This window comes from Mustela erminea, chromosome 8, assembly GCF_009829155.1.
Source record: "Mustela erminea isolate mMusErm1 chromosome 8, mMusErm1.Pri, whole genome shotgun sequence".
NCBI classification, from domain to species: domain Eukaryota; kingdom Metazoa; phylum Chordata; class Mammalia; order Carnivora; family Mustelidae; genus Mustela; species Mustela erminea.
The window spans coordinates 39,063,321-39,076,987 of NC_045621.1; the positions used below are offsets into that span (position 1 = coordinate 39,063,321).

Here is a 13,667-nt window from a genome sequence, read left to right on the forward strand (position 1 = left end):
AGTGCAGAAAGGTGATCCCTGAGGGCTTCCCGGTTGTCCTGTTGGGTTGGGGCGGGGGGGGGGGGGGGGGGGGGTGCGCTGAATCCAGAAAGAGAAGAGCCTGGCAGGACGAGGGGCGGGGCAGGACTGGGGGCCCTGGCGTGGGGGCCTCAGACTTGCAAACATTGACCTTGGCTGGACCTCCAACCAGATAAGTGGGTTCCTGAGGAAGTGAGACCTGACTTTTCCCCAGGGCCTTCTGGTGTGGTGGGCCGGAGGCATGACCTGTTGGCGTGGCAGGCTGAGAGCGGGCCTGCTGGCATTGCAGGCTGGGGGGCCCTGCTGGTGTGACAGGCTGGGCCCCCCCGTGGGGTTGAGAGGACAGAGCCAGACCAATATCCGTTCACACCCCAGTGCTGTCACTGACCCGGCATAAGTTGCTTCACCCTCTGAACGGTTCTCATCCAACAGGGTAGAAAAGTAATCTACACCATGACAATGTTCAGGAGACGCAAGAGAAACAACGCAGAGCCTAACACGTGGTGTCTGGTACTCACCGAGCTCACACATTCTGGCTGCCATGACTCTCCTCCAGCAGGCAGGAGACACAGCCAGAAGAGGGATCTAGGTCAACCATCATGGTTTGCTTGAGACTGAGAAGGCTCCTAGGATGTGGGACTTTCAGATTTAAAACCAGGAAAATCCCAGGCAGACTGTGACGAGTTGGCCACCCTAGACCCAGGTTTCTTTATAAATGTCTATGTGGCAAAGGGAGCACCTGTTTCAGAAAGCCACTGGCCTGCCCTCTGGCCGGACACGGTGCCACACCAGTCATGTGACTCGCTGAGCGGCCCATCAACCCCACTCCTGTTCCTGGCCCAGTGCCAAATGCGGGTCCCACCCCGCACAGCTTCCTGCCTCAGCCCTAGCCATGGTTTCCTTCACTCAGCCGTCGGCAAGTAGGAGCCCTGGGCTGAAACCCACCCACCAATATATTTGTGCCCCCAGAACGGTGTTTCTCAAATTGTGTGTTAATTGCTAACACTTAAAAACAGGAGATTTTAACATTAAATTAATGGATTAAAAAATGGATTTCTGCATCTCTTAGGGGCAGCAGCCGAGCCACTCTCTTTAGAGGGACATACCTGGCCGCCATAGTGATTGATGTCACCAGGGCCCCAGAGGCAAGCCTTTGTCACCCTTACCCTGCAGGAGGCTCCCAGGAGAAAGTGGGTTGCCAGGCTCCAAGGGGGTGCAAAGACAGACCAGGGGTGTCTACCCTGTCTTCTCAAGGAGCTGCCACTTTCCATTGGTGAGACATGAACTGTCTTCATCCTGAGAGCAAAAGCTTCAGAGGAGGAAGACTGTTGATCAGATCCCAGTAACCAGGGTCTTCAGAGGATCAAGTGAGTCATATGTGGAAACAGAGAAGCCCTGGTGTCCCCTCATAGAGGGGACAGCAACACCAGCTGAGGAAGGCCTGAGACGCGCTCAGTTGGAGAGGGCGGTGACCAGGTCAACCTGACCTGAACCCAGAGCAGAGGACAGGTAGGTGATAATACCACCAGGGTAGACCCCAAAAGCTTTCCCCAAATAATTTTTGAACTGGGTAAGTGCCACTGTCTGGCATGCAAGGTCCAAGAGAGACACTGCCAACCCAAAGGAAAGGTTGGAAGGGACAGGAACCAAACTCAAACCAGATCAGCTGAAGGGATTAGCCAAGAAGCACAATTGCCAAGGAGGCGTGGCTGCATCCTAGGCTCAGCCTTGTCCTCAGGGTTCCGTCTCTCCAGCTCTGCCCCTCCCCCACCCCGGCCCCTCCTTGCTGGCTCCTTTCCCAGGCGGCTCAGCCATCTTCCTGCAAAGACAGAGGCCCTTGTTCTCCCTAGCCCTGGTGGGTTTGGCCCCCTTGCTCTCTCTCCCCCACCAATCACTGAGGCTTTGGAAATCAAATACCTCATTACCTGGCCTGGGCCTCACACCTACCTGACCGGGCAGGGGAGGGGGCACCAACACCATTTTGTGTGTTAAAGCGTTATAAGAGCCTGGCATTGGGGACCGAGTTGCCTCGAACCCTGCTCTATATTCTAACTGTGCTACTTTCATGGCCCTGTGCCTCAGTTTCCTTATCGGGAAAATATCAATGATAACAGTACCAACTGCATCGGGCTGCTCTGAGGGCGACATGAGTTAATGAGTCAAGTTCATAGAACAGTGTGTGACGCGCACTTGAGTGCTCCGTGTTAGCAATCACCGCGATTATAATGACAGACTTTGCTGGAGACATTGCCAAAGAGGACTGACTTTCCCTACTTGCTCCAGCCTTCCTCTTTGCCACAATATAAAAGGTCCTGTGGGCAAATCCTCCTGGCAGCACCTCTTCTCTGTAGGTGGGACCCTCTGCCCCAGGCATCTAAGTGGTGCTGCGGTGGGGTAGAAGGTCAGACCTGCACACTGGGGGGCTGAGGCTGAGACAGTGATAGAAGTGCGCACTCCAGCTTTGGATAAAACTGCCAGAGGAAGGGCGCCTGGGTTGCTCACTGGGTTAAAACATCTACCTTCAGCTCAGGTCATGATCCCAGGGTGTTAGGCAGGGAGCCTGCTTCCTCCTTTCTGCCTGTCTCTCTGCCTATTTGTGATCTCTGTCAAATAAATAAATAAAATATTAAAAAAACACACACACAAAAAAACAAAAACAAAAAAAACGGCAAGAGGAAGAAAGGAAAGGTCCAAGGCAGGCACTTGGGGAAAAGCCCCATTTCCATACCCCCACCCACTCCCTCACCCTCCCGGCAAAAGGGAAGCAGTGGCTGAGACACCCCCGCCTCCCGGAAGTCTGCGGGCTGGAGTGCCCCAGCCCACCTTGGGCATGCGGCCAGGTGCAGGCTGCAAATGAAGAAAGGGAGCACTACTGGGGAGGAACAAGGTGGTGGGTGAGGGGAAAAAGAATGAGCAGTCATCAGAATAACGGGGTGGCCTTCGGGAGGGTATTCTCTGGCCTTGAGAATTGAAGCACAAAGTTTTTACTTCACCCCCAAAAGGGGTGTAAGGGCACATTCTTACTCCTCTCATTCAGGTGCTGGACTTAACACCTGACAACCACTCGCGCTGCTCCAGGATCAACAACCATCTTTTGGGGTGGGGGGTTGTTGTGCTGTGGGGAGACCAGCCAGTAAGCCGAGGTTCTAGGGAAAGAGATACTCAGGCCGGGGGCAAGGGTAGCATCAGGACATCTGAGCCCAGCAGGGGCTTGGCTAAGGGAAGCGCACCAACAGGTCCTGGCAGAGAGCAGGAGGGACACTGTGGCCCTGCCCTGAAGGACTTGTTCCCCAGCTGCCCTGAGCGTAGATGGCCTTCTGTGCAGTGGGGTGGGAACCTACAAGTTCAATCTGTAGAAAAAGTTCAAAGATCTTTTTAAAGAGAAGCTCCGTGGTAAGAAAACTTAGAAATTTAACGCCATCTTGAGAATAGTTTTTTGAAAATGGTGGGGGAGGCTAAATCTTGGTCAGTGTTTTCATTTGTTTTGTAAAGCCTATGTTACTGTTTAGTCTACAGCCACCTGGCTAATTGGTTAAAGTCACCATGTGATTGTGGTCAAGTTTATAGGTTGGGTGAGGCACAGGTTCTAGCCAGGAAAGAGTGTCTCCAAGAGAAAGTGACCACAGAAAAGGGGAGTCCCCCCAGGGGGATGTAACAAAGTGTGAAAGTATACGAAGGTCTTAAGTACACATTTACATATTTAAACGAAAGACTGGATCCTCTCTGGGCTACAACCAAGCCCAGTTGCGGAGACTGCCCAATCTTGCACTTCCAGTCCCTAAGAGTGGAGAGTGCGCCCTCTGCTGGAGAGAAGACAGCACTGGCCTGTGGCAGGAGGGCATAATGCCAAAGCCCAGACTTAAGGATAAGTTTGTTTGGGGATTTGAGACACTCATGAGAGAAATGGGAGTTAAAAGAAAACTCTCTTTTTTTAAGATTTTATTTATTTATTTATTTATTTACTTACTTACTTATTTATTTGACAGAGAGAGAGAGAGCAAGAGAGGGAACACAGCAGGGAGCCAGTGGGTGGGGGCCTGAATCCCAGGATCCTGGGATCATGACCTGAGCAGAAGGCAGACTTAGCTTAACGGCTGAAGCACCCAGGCAACCCAAAAGAAATTGCTGGTGTTAGCACAAACCCTACAGGTTAAGGGCTCAGTCCCACCAGATTGCCCTGCTTCAGGTCCCTTAGGTACCCTTTCTTCTGTCTGATGTGGCTACAAATCAGGGATTCCCACAACTCTCTCCTCAGCCTGGATAACTGGTTACAAGAAATCATAGAAGTCAGGAAAACACTATCACTCATTTATTATAAGGGATATTATAGATGATATAAATGAACAAGCAGATAAAGAGGTACATAGGGCAAGCTTCCAGAAGGATCTCCAGCACAGGAGTTTCTGTCTCCCAGGAGTTGGAGTGTGCCGCTCTCCTGACACATGGATGTTTTCTCCCAACACAGAAACTCTTCAAACTCTCTTGTTTAGTGTTTTTATGGAAGTTCCATTATATAGGCCTGACTGATTAAATCACTAGTTATTAAGCCAATCTTCAGCCCATCTCCTCTTTCTAGAGATGAAGTAGGGGGTGCTGAAAATTTCAACTTAATCCCAGGGTTGGCTCCCTGGTTTCTAGCCCCCAGTCACCATCTCCAAGAGTCAGTTACATAAAGTCAGGTATCTTTGAAAGGGACATTATGAATAACAAAAGATGCTGCTCTCACCCCTCTCACCACTCAAGAAATTCCAAGAGTTTTTGAAGTTCTGTGCCAGGAAGAGGGCAGGAGTGAGGCAGAGACCAAGCATGTATTTCTTACTACATCACAGGTGCAGAATAAACACTAAGCTACCACCAATCCAGCTGACTTGGGCTGGAAATGTGTTCCTAGGAAGTTCTTAGGATCAGGGGCAAGAGGGCACCTGAGTGGCTCAGTCAGTTAACCCTCTACCTTCTGCTCAGGTCATGATCTCAGGGTCCTGGGATAGAGCCGGGATCAGGCTGTCTGCTCAGTGGGGACTCTGCTTCTCCCTCTCCCTCTCTCTCTGCCCCTCCATGCCCCCCCCGACTCATACACATACTCTCTCAAATAAATAAAATCTTAAAAAAAAAAAAAAAAAGGAACAAGGGCAGAAGGACAGAGGGGGCTAGACCCTCCCACTGGAGTCACAGCCAGAGCCCAAGATCATGGCCATGTTTGTAGAACAACGCTCCAAGACTCAGACCTCAGAAGGCCCAGAGTTCTCCAGAAAGGATCCCACCATGGCAAAGGCCTTCAGGGCTGGGACCTGGCTCAAGGGATCTCTAGAAGAGTAGTACCCTCTAAACTGGTGACTGGAAGCCATCTGCTGCCCCCCATGGAGTCCTCAAGTGGACCCTGAGGGACTAGATGAAAGTCCTACTCATTTCCAGACTCAGTTTCCTCATCTATAAATTAGGTCTCCCATTTGCCTCACAGGGATGCTATCACTGATAATGCATTTTTTTTTTTAAGATTTTATTTATTTGACAGAGAGAGAGATCACTCTCTAGGCAGAGAGGCAGGCAGAGAGAGAAGGGGAAGCAGACTCCCTGCTGAGCAGAGAGCCGGATGTGGGTCTCAATCCCAGGACCCTGGAATCACGACCTCAGCCAAAGGCAGAGGCTTAACCCACTGAGCCACCCAGGTGCCCCACCAATGCATATTTTTAAAAACAGCATTTAATGGGCGCCTGGGTGGCTCAGTGGGTTGGGCCGCTGCCTTCGGCTCAGGTCATGATCTCGGGGTCCTGGGATCGAGTCCCGCATCGGGCTCCCTGCTCGGCAGGGAGCCTGCTTCCCTCTCTCTCTCTCTGCCTGCCTCTCTGCCTACTTGTGATCTCTCTCTGTCAAATAAATAAATAAAATCTTTAAAAAAAAAAAAAAAAAAAAAAAAAAAACAGCATTTAATGCTGGGCATGTGACAGAGGTCAGTTTTCTCCCTTCCTTGAGGTTTTCTGCATTGTCTCTGTATTGATCAGGAGTCTTTTAATTTGGAAGTGACAGAAACCAGCTTGAAGCAGCTTCATGGGGGCCAGACCGATGGGCCCAGCCCAGAAGGGCTAGGAAGAACTGGCTTTGGAGATGCCCGGGATCAAGGACCATCTGCCTCGCAGGGCAGCTCTGCCTCCTCTCCAGGCTTCTGTTCCTTGCAGGAACACAGCCCCTGAAGGCTCCAGTCCCACAATCCTGCACTTCCAAGACTAAGAGAAAAGATCTCTGTTTCCCCAATCCTGCCTGGTAAATCCTATGGGGAAGAGCTCTGGTTGGCTCAGCCGGGATCACAGTTGGAAAGGCCTTCCTCATCCAGAGTCCCTGGTACCTCCGGGAGCAGGTGGCTCTTTGGCACCCTGAGCTATGTCCCTCCTAGAGAGGAGGAGGTGGCAATTAAGGAAGTCTGTCCTCTCTCTGCTTTCCTTTGTCCTTACTGCCGGTGGCACTGCTGTAACATCCCTTCCCCTGCAACTGAATGGGGACCTTCGGACAGAAAGCACTTTTCCCATCAGTCTGTAAGTGTTCCACCCACATTCAGAAGCTTGCTTTGACCAAGTGCTTTGGAAAGATCTGAGGTATTCTTAAGTGCACTCCCTCGTACTCCATGAATTAAACAATATTCCTTTGCCTCTCTGAATTTTAAATATTAACCAGTGAGGACATAGGATTCCCTTAAAACACCTGGTTTTGCCTCTCTGACCACCTGCATTTTATTAGCACTTGTCAAAATAGTTTCTGGTGAGGAAAAACACCCCCCACAGGTGGCCTCCACCACACTGAACAGTGAACAAGATAAGCAAGGTCCTCTAGCAAGAGGAGGAAGTTCAGGTGACCCCGGACCACAGATAGGTAAGTTGAGGCAGACCAGGGCAGGGCATGGTGGACGATTAGGGCCAGCCACGGCATAGTGCTGGGCTTTGGGATTCAGATCGGCTTTGGTAGGAAACAGCGATGGGAGGTAGCCAGCGCAGCCCCGCAACAAGGCCAAAGCCAGAAACTCGGCCAGGCACTCGGCAGGCCCCTCCCTCCCCACGCCCCTCACCCAGGGGCGACCCAGTCCGACTGCAGCCAGGGCAAGAGGTCAATGGCACCGCACAGACGCCAGGGGAAGGCACCGGAGTGGAGGAGCGAACCAGGGATGGGAGCGGAGTGGCGTGAGCGGGCCCGGTGTCTCCTCCCCCGAGGCAGGTGGCCAAGCGAGGCAGAGATTTCCTGGGCCACCGAGGGGAGGGGCACGAAAACGCCCCCGCCTGGCCACCTGCTCCCTGTTGCCGGAGCAGGAGCCCAGGTTGGGGCCTGGTGAGAAACGAGACTGGAACGGAAAACTGAGGCAGCCAGACGGGGGGACGGCAAACAAAGGCTTCGCTCTGGGACAGCAACGCCGGCGGCCGGAGGGTCGCACTTAGGCCGAGCGGGCCCGAGGCCTGGCGGCGCCGCTTCCTCAGCTGGGGCCGGCCCCCTTCCGCCGGGGCTGGGGGCTGGGGAGGGGGGATGGTGGGGGGAAGCACAACTCCGGGGCGGGGCCGAGGGCGGGGCCCGGCGACCGAGGGGCGGTGGGGACAGCGACTGCCCCGCCTCGCCGTGTCCCGGGCGACCGAGACCTCCGCGCCGGGGCGGGGGCCGCGCGAGGGGGAGTCTACGCCGGTTGCTATGCAACGGCCGGTGACGTCAGGCGATTGAGTTTGGTTCCCAAGGTAACTGGCCGGGCAGCTGGGCCGGGAACTATTTGTGTCTGTCCCCAGAGGGGCTGCAGAGCCTCCGGGGTCTGGCGCAGCGGAGGAAATGCGCTGCTGGCCCGCGGGCAGGCGGGGGACAGAACACAGAGGCCCTTTCAGCTCTCGGAGGCCGGCGACCCAGGCGGGGCGGCGTCTGCGCCCTACGGGAGGACGTCCCTCCTCCGCTCTCTGCCGCCCCAAGTTTCTCCCCACGCCTGAGGGGGAGGCCCCTGGATCGGGCAGGCTTTGTCCTACTTCTAAACGCCCTCCTGGCTAAACTCTAGGAAGAAAGAGGCTTCTGTTTGTAGCGGCCCGGCCCTTGCACACAGTAGGCGCTCAGCACGGCATTCCCATGGGACCGTGGACATTCACGGCCCTCTCAAAGCTGCCAGACGCCTCCAGCACTAAGAACCCCGCGTCAGGTTCTGATCTCTGACCTCCGTACCTGGCCTCCGTGTCCCAGGGAGCTCATCAGCAGATTGGCTTCTGGATTTTGGTGGACCACAATACAGAAATAAAATGAGAGGTCCCTTGTTCAGAAATGCCCGAGGGACAATGTAGGAAACAAGCCCAGTCCTGCCCACTGAGGACGAACTGCAAGAGAGTGAAAGTGACACGTCCGTGGGTAAACTGAGGCAGTTGGCATCAGTCACAGAGGAGAGAGGGTGAGGTTCAAATCTGGAGTGGAAGATAATGAGGGACAAGACACAGCAGGAGCAGAAAGACCATCAGGTGTGCAAAAACAAAGCAGTGACCTAAATCTGGGCCTGAGAGCTGGCATCAGGTTGCCTGTGGGGCCCCTAGGGCTGCGGGAGGGGGATGTAACCGGGTCTCAGGACTCAGGCGATGCAGTCTAGCCAGGCCTCTCAGGCTCTTCCCTCCTAATGACACCTGTTGCAAGAGGATAACATCAAGCCTCCCAGTGTCTGTCTCCCAGGAGCCACCACCACCTACCCCTGCAAAACAGGCCAGACCATGTAGGATCCAGAGACGTGACTATCTGGCCCCAGGTCTCCCAGAACTGGTATGCATTGACATGGAGACCAGCTATTTGCCCAGGAGCCAGACCATGCTCTATCTGTCCCACCCAAGGGAGGCATCTGTCCCATCCCTATAAACCTTCACATTTGTCAGCAGTCTGACTGCTGACCAGGGGCTCTGAGGACCAGAGGCTTCTGGTATTTCTGAAGGAGTAACCACCGAGCTGTCTTTCCCTGGGCAGTGAATTTCCACAGCCCGATCCTCACTCAAGAAAAGCCTCCAGCACTGGTCCTCTCCTCTCCTCTCCTCCGGGTGAAGCAAGCTCTATGATCTCAGTTTTGCATATAACACCTGTTCTAGGGTGCACACAGGCTCACCTCCCACACAGATTCACCAGACTCTCCCAGAGGATTCCTTGGGAACCAGCCCTGGGCCTCAGAACCAGAGAAACAGCTACACAATTTGTGGAGCCTAGGGCAAAATGAAAATGCAAGTTCCCTTGTTCAAAAACTATTAAGAATGGCAAGATGGGGGGCGCCTGGGTGCCTCAGTCATTAAGCGTCTGCCTTCAGCTCAGGTCATGATCCCAGGGTCCTGGCATTGAGCCCTGCATCGGGCTCCCTGTTTGGTGGGAAGCCTGCTTTTCCCTCTCCCTCTGCTTGCATTCCTTCTCTCGCTGTGTCTCTCTCTGTCAAATAAAGAAATCTTTAAAAAAGAAAAAAAAAATGGCAAGATGGGGGGCAGCATCTGCGTGGCTCAGTGGGTTGGGCCTCTGCCTTCGGCTCAGGATGTGGTCCCAGGGTCCTGGGATCGAGCCTCACATTGGGATCTCTGCTCAGAGAGGAGCCTGCTTCCCTCCCTCCCTCTGCCTGCCTCTGCCTACTTGTGATCTTTTTGTCAAATGAATAATGAAATCTTTTAAAATAAATAAATAAATAAACTTAAAAAAAAAGCATGTCAAGATGGTGACAATAGAGCATTGAATAAGCACTGGAGCCCTGGGTGATGCATGGGTTAGACACTCACAAAACCTGCCCTGCCCAGCTGGGAAGTCCTAGAAACCAAGCAAGGTGTCTTCCGGCACAGAGTCCAATCTGTTCCCTCTGTCAGGGTTCATCTGTCGTCCTCTCCCCATGCTATGGCTGGCCACCACAAGGGGGTACTTTCCTAACCACAAATTCAACACAGACTGAGCTGGGGGTCCTCAGGCCCATCAGATATCGCATGGAGGGAATGTGTCTGGTGCTTTTCCATGAAAGGACCCAAATTGCAGAATACTTCCAGAAATGTTCATCTATACAAATGCTGGATGTTTGGTTCTCTGTTTTCAGCTAAAGAACACCACTTGCTCTTGAAAAAATAGTTAAGGGGCATCTCTGTAAGATGCTGAAATGGCAAATGTAGCAGCTGACTGATGAGGGTTTGGCACAAATCAACACTCAAACAATAAGAACAAAAGTCAAGGGTATGTGCGCAGCCTCTCAAGGGCTATGTCATGCCCATGGTCTCAGTCCATTGGGTTCATCGTCACCCTAGGATCAGGCCCTGCAAGGAGGATAACGATGAAAGATCTCCCCTGCCTGGGAGCTCCCCAGGGGTCAGCTGGCCCTGAAGCCCTACTTCTCCCTCTTCCTGCTCCTGCCACCTTCTCGACCTTTCCACGGATGTGATCCCAGGAGACCTCCCTGATAAACTTCCTGTACACTAAGTCTATGAAGTCTCTCACCCATTGGGGTCACCCAGGGACCCCTCTCACCTCCTTAACTGCCCTTAAACCGTTGTTCTTTCATTCATTCAACAGATCTGTACTGAAGACCTACCTACTATGAACAAGATGCTGTTCTCCGTCCTAGTGGTAAAGCAGAGCAAGGCAGGCAAACACCTCTGTCTTCATGGGGCCGACACAAAGCCGCCAAAAATATAATGCAGTAACATCGAACTTAGAAGCTCTATTAAAAAACAACAGAATGATACAATAGAGAAAATATGATCTGAGCTGGAGGTGGCTGGCTACTTTGGGTTAGATTTCCTCTGGGTCAAGGAAAGTCTCTCAAAGGGGGCAATAAGAGGCCAGTTTGACAGACAAGCATCAACCCAGGCAAATTCAAAGGCTCGCAGGTAGGAAGTTGGGATGTTGGGTTCGCAGGAACAAATGGTGAGTCTAGAATAAAGCAAGTGATGGGAGATGAGGTCAGAGACAAAGCCAGATGATGGCAGGGCCTAGAAGAAGAATCCGGAAGAGTTCAGCTTTTATTCTGAGTGAGGTGGGAGCCACTGGGCAGTTTTGAGCAGGGCAATAACCTGGTTGGTTAAATCCTCACTCCAGCTGCTGGGCAGAGACAGGACTCACCACATGTTTCACCTGCTGTTTGTTTGGCATGTTTGCTCTTTGGCCTGACTGTTACTAACTGGCATTTTTGCAATAGCCTCTCTGCTCCTTGAGGTTAGAGGCCAGTCCTGGAACTTGTTTTGAACCCTGCACTGCCTTGCACTGAGTAGGTGCTCAGTAAATATTTACAGGCCAACAAGCTGTCCCTTCTGTGTCCACAGTCATCTTCTGGAGCCTTGCTTCTAGGACCAGCATCAGCACCACCAGGGAGCTTAGATGAAAGTTAGAAACCCAGGCCCCACCCAGGCCTCTTGAATCAGAATCTGCAATTTAGTAAGATCCCCCAGAAATTCGGATGCATAATGAAGTTTGAGAAGCACTTCTAGAGAATATAGAATAAATGGGGAGCCAGACAAGGAGGTGGTTTGAGAAGAGAGTCTCCCTTAAAAGTTGCAACCACCCGGGGCTCCAGGGTGGCTCAGTGGGTTAAAGCCTCTGCCTTCACCTCAGGTCATGATTCCAGGATCCAGGGATCGAGCCCCACATCAGGTTCTCTGCTCAGCGGGGAGCCTGCTTCCTCCTCCCTCTTTCTCTGTCTGCCTCTCTGCCTACTTGTGATCTCTGTCAAATAAAAATAAATTAAAAAAAAAAAAGTTGCAACCACCCTGAGTCACTGAGTCTGAGAGGAGCTCAGACCAATCATAAAGCCAATACTTATTTGGTGCTTTCTAGGTGTCAGACACTGGTTTCTCGATCTTTTACAACCCTGAACTAAGCCAGTCCTCAGGACTGTCCTCTAAAGCGGTACTAGTATAACAAACGTGCCCATATTGCAGATGAATAAACAGAGGCCCCAGGAGGTTGAGGTTATTCCAGAATCTTCAGCAGGTACACACGCCTTTGGCCACACCAGGCGGTTAGAACAGAGCCTGTTCTGATTGGTCGCTGCCTGCCCTACTGATTATTCAATGTTTTGAACGTCGCCCTGGTTACAGAGCTGGATGGAAGAGGCAGGATCCAAATCTGTCCCCCGCACTGGAGCCACACTCCCAACCACGATCCTCTATCCAACGAGCGCCATCACCACCCAGAAACAGCACACCTCAGGGACAAGTAATGTGTGTCAAAGTGTTTTGCAAGCTATAAAACCCAGTATGAAGGCTAAGTGCATATATTCCTCCAGGGCAGAAGTGAGAGAAGCCTTTTAAAGCTGTGAAAGCTGGGCTGCCGGAGGTCAGAGGAGAGACTGCTGTCGGGGAGCAGTATTTTCTCTGCTCGCTCCAGGGGGAAACTGAATCAGAAGGAAAGGCTTCTCCAAGTGGAGCCCCCGGAGCTCGGGCTCGGATCAGCCCTGGGGAGGCTCTAACGTGCACTAATCACGTTAGCCTGGGCGTGTCTCAAGGACTGACGGGACCCTCCTGGTATCGACCGCTAGAGGGCGCTGCTCCCCAGCCTTCGTCCCACTGGACGCCACCTGCTTCCAAGAAACTGGGACTTGGAAGGAGTCCTAGTGAGCAAGCACCAGGGACCTTGAGAAGTGGAAAAGGAGGGAAGGCAAGATGGAAGGGGGACTTAGACACCCTTTTAATCCCCAGAACACTCTGGTGCAGGAGTTCTTGTTCCCATTTTACAGATGAGGAATCTGAGGGCCAAAGATGTTGAACAAGATCCCCCAAACCAGGAAGCTAGGAAGAGGCACAGCTGGGTCATCTGATTCCAACCTCAGTTCCCAAGGGGACCCCAAGTAGATGTCAGCTCATCTGACCCTGTCATGTCGCTGGTGTCCCTGCTTCTGTAGATCCTGTGTTCTGAATGCAAGCCAGAACCTCTACATTTGCTGTATTTCCCTGCTGTGTTCCAGCAACAGTTCCAACAGTCAACGCTCATTAAAAAAAAAAAAAAAAGGCCCCTTCTTGAAACTTTTGAAGTCATGGTCTTCTGCTTCATTGCCCTCTGGCCTTCAGGGACCCCCGCCTGCCACCCTAACACAGCAGCCTCGATTCTGGCAGATTCTGGGGTCTCCTCTGATCCTAGCCTCAAATTCTACATCCCTTCCCCATCGTAGGGACCCCACAGGTTTAGGCTTTGCCCCCTGCGACCCCATGGCAGGGAGCAACGTAAATAAACAAGGGGACATTTAAAACAAGAAGAGCTGTGGCTGGGGCCCAAGACTTTTTTTCTCGGCTCCCACCAACTCCTTTTATGGCTTCTGGGTCCAGTTCCTTCTTCATAACAAGTCAGAGCTGGAAAGGGCCTCAGGAGTCAGTAGATCCAACTTGAGCCAACACTTTCCTTTTCTACATAAAAAACCCCCCGCCGTGCTGCCTCCCAGTCCACAGCCAGGTTCACAGAACTACCTAGGCCAGGGCAAGAAGCGTCCCCCACGGGAGGGAAACTCCAGGCGGTATCTGGGCACGCGGTCGGCCCAGGTGGCCCAGTCTGCCCGCACCTGCGATACGGAGTGGGGGTGGGGGCCCAACCGCCTCTTCTACTAAGGCCCCGCCCACGGCTTCTGAAACTAAACCCCCGGGACCGCCCTAACGAACATTTCGCCCCCTCTCGGTCGGACCCTTTCTTTCCCTCGGCCCTGGGAGGTATGGGCGGCTCGCGTG

The 13,667-nt window shown here is 52.8% G+C and overlaps 1 long non-coding RNA gene across 1 annotated transcript; it reads left to right on the forward strand.

The window, feature by feature from the left end:
* The first annotated feature begins 11,721 nt into the window (after nucleotides 1-11,721).
* LOC116597438 lies at nucleotides 11,722-12,943 on the forward strand. The gene is made up of 2 exons (XR_004288602.1): nucleotides 11,722-12,168; nucleotides 12,689-12,943. It is a non-coding gene; the product is annotated as an uncharacterized LOC116597438 (long non-coding RNA).
* The last annotated feature ends 724 nt before the right edge of the window (nucleotides 12,944-13,667 follow it).